A 3745-nucleotide genomic window follows, 5' to 3' on the forward strand; every position below is an offset into this window, starting at 1 on the left:
ACGACTATTCGTGGAAATGAGGGAAGAAAAGCAATATTCCCTATTTATAAGGAAAAGTCTGCGCCACCTCTAGAATGACAGCGACTTCCGTGACGTCACGGGAGCACACGGGCACCGCACACTGCTGATCGGCCGGCCACGCTCATCTGCGCACGATGCTGAAGTTGGTTTCTTATTCGTTCAGTTTCTTATTCGGGCTGAAGTTGGTTTCTTATTCAGCAGTTTCTTATTCGGCTATTTTTTTTTTCTGTTTTTTTCAGGTTTTTCAATAAAAATAAACCATTCTGAGTATATAATAATATGCGGTCATGTGCCCTCTTGTGAATACACTTAAAAACAGATAAAAATATTAGAAGGCTGGCACAAAAATGGGCATCAAAGTGGGCACTGAGGTATGGTATTAAAGGTGTTAAATAGCTTTGTGCCACTGATCTGACACCTGACTTGCATACCTTGTGATGCCACACATCAAGTTCCTGTCAATCCAGCCTGGCACAAATGGGTTCTGGGCATCAGAACTGGCATCAAAGTGGGCAAATCACCCATTTTCTCAGATTTGAATAAGTAACAGCTATTTTTAAGGGGTTAAATGCCTTTGTGCCACTTATTAAACACCTGATTTACATACCTACTGATGCCCCACATGAAATCCAAATCAATCCAGCCTGGCACAAATGGGTTCTGGGCATCAGAACTGGCATCAAAGGGGGCAAATCGCCCATTTTCACTGATTTGAATAAGTAACAGCTATTTTTAAGGGGTTAAATGCCTTTGTGCCTCTGATCTAACACCTGATTTCCATACCTACTGATGCCCCACATGAAATCCAAGTCAATCCAGCCTGGCACAAATGGGCTCTGGGCATCAGAACTGGCATCAAAGGGGGCAAATTGCACATTTTCACAGATTTGAATAAGTAACAGCAATTTTTAAGGGGTTAAATGCCTTTGTGCCACTGATTTAACACCTGATTTACATACCTAGGGATGCCCCACATCAAAGTCAAATCACTTCAGCCTGGCACAAATGGGTTCTGGGCATCAAAACTGGCATCAAAGTGGGCAAATTGCACATTTTCACAGATTTGAATAAGTAACAGCTATTTTTAAGGGGTTAAATGCCTTTGTGCCACTAATCTAACACCTGATTTACATACCTACTGATGCCCCACATGAAATCCATGTCACTCCAGCCTGGCACAAATGGGTTCTGGGCATCAAAACTGGCATCAAAGTGGGCAAATCGCCCATTTTCACAGATTTATATAAGTAACAGCTATTTTTAAGGGGTTAAATGCCTTTGTGCCACTGATATAACACCTGATTTACATACCTACTGATGCCCCACATGAAATCCATGTCACTGCAGCCTGGTACAAATGGGTTCTGGGCATCAGAACTGGCATCAAAGTGGGCAAATTGCACATTTTCACAGATTTGAATAAGTAACAGCTATTTTTAAGGGGTTAAATGCCTTTTTGCCACTAATCTAACACCTGATTTACATACCTACTGATGCCCCACATGAAATCCATGTCACTCCAGCCTGGCACAAATGGGTTCTGGGCATCAAAACTGGCATCAAAGTGAGCAAATCACCAATTTTCATAGATTTGAATAAGTAACAGCTATTTTTGAGGGGTTAAATGCCTTTGTGCCACTAATCTAACACCTGATTTACATACCTACTGATGCCCCACATGAAATCCATGTCACTTCAGCCTGGCACAAATGGGTTCTGGGCATCAGAACTGGCATCAAAGTGGGCAAATCACCAATTTTCACAGATTTGAATAAGTAACAGCTATTTTTAAGGGGTTAAATGCCTTTGTGCCACTAATCTAACACCTGATTTACATACCTACTGGTACCCCACATGAAATCCATGTCACTGCAGCCTGGCACAAATGGGTTCTGGGCATCAGAACTGGCATCAAAGTGGGCAAATTGCACATTTTCACAGATTTGAATAAGTAACAGCTATTTTTAAGGGGTTAAATGCCTTTGTGCCACTAATCTAACACCTGATTTACATACCTACTGATGCCCCACATGAAATCCATGTCACTCCAGCCTGGCACAAATGGGTTCTGGGCATCAGAACTGGCATCAAAGTGGGCAAATTGCACATTTTCACAGATTTGAATAAGTAACAGCAATTTTTAAGGGGTTAAATGCCTTTGTGCCACTAATCTAACACCTGATTTACATACCTAGTGATGCCCCACATCAAAGTCAAATCACTTCAGCCTGGCACAAATGGGTTCTGGGCATCAAAACTGGCATCAAAGTGGGCAAATTGCACATTTTCACAGATTTGAATAAGTAACAGCAATTTTTAAGGGGTTAAATGCCTTTGTGCCACTAATCTAACACCTGATTTACATACCTAGTGATGCCCCACATCAAAGTCAAATCACTTCAGCCTGGCACAAATGGGTTCTGGGCATCAAAACTGGCATCAAAGTGGACAAATCACCCATTTTCACAGATTTGAATAAGTAACAGCTATTTTTAAGAGGTTAAATGCCTTTGTGCCACTGATTTAACACCTGATTAACATACCTAATGATGCCCCACATGAATTGCATGTCAATACAGCCTGGCACAAATGGGTTCTGGGCATCAAAACTGGCATCAAAGTGAGCAAATCACCAATTTTCATAGATTTGAATAAGTAACAGCTATTTTTGAGGGGTTAAATGCCTTTGTGCCACTGATATAACACCTGATTTACATACCTACTGATGCCCCACATGAAATCCATGTCACTCCAGCCTGGCACAAATGGGTTCTGGGCATCAGAACTGGCATCAAAGTGGGCAAATTGCACATTTTCACAGATTTGAATAAGTAACAGCTATTTTTAAGGGGTTAAATGCCTTTGTGCCACTGATATAACACCTGATTTACATACCTACTGATGCCCCACATGAAATCCATGCCACTCCAGCCTGGCACAAATGGGTTCTGGGCATCAAAACTGGCATCAAAGTGGGCAAATCGCCCATTTTCACAGATTTGAATAAGTAACAGCTATTTTTAAGGGGTTAAATGCCTTTGTGCCACTGATATAACACCTCATTTACATACCTACTGATGCCCCACATGAAATCCATGTCACTGCAGCCTGGCACAAATGGGTTCTGGGCATCAGAACTGGCATCAAAATGGGCAAATTGCACATTTTCACAGATTTGAATAAGTAACAGCTATTTTTAAGGGGTTAAATGCCTTTGTGCCACTGATATAACACCTGATTTACATACCTACTGATGCCCCACATGAAATCCATGTCACTTCAGCATGGCACAAATGGGTTCTGGGCATCAGAACTGGCATCAATGTGGGCAAATTGCACATTTTCACAGATTTGAATAAGTAACAGCTATTTTTAAGGGGTTAAATGCCTTTGTGCCACTAATCTAACACCTGATTTACATACCTACTGATGCCCCACATGAAATCCATGTCACTCCAGCCTGGCACAAATGGGTTCTGGGCATCAGAACTGGCATCAAAGTGGGCAAATCACCAATTTTCACAGATTTGAATAAGTAACAGCTATTTTTAAGGGGTTAAATGCCTTTGTGCCACTAATCTAACACCTGATTTACATACCTACTGGTACCCCACATGAAATCCATGTCACTGCAGCCTGGCACAAATGGGTTCTGGGCATCAGAACTGGCATCAAAGTGGGCAAATTGCACATTTTCACAGATTTGATTAAGTAACAGCTATTT

The sequence above is a fragment of the Ranitomeya variabilis genome, chromosome 2 (assembly GCF_051348905.1).
Source record: "Ranitomeya variabilis isolate aRanVar5 chromosome 2, aRanVar5.hap1, whole genome shotgun sequence".
In the NCBI taxonomy this organism is placed as follows: Eukaryota; Metazoa; Chordata; class Amphibia; order Anura; family Dendrobatidae; genus Ranitomeya; species Ranitomeya variabilis.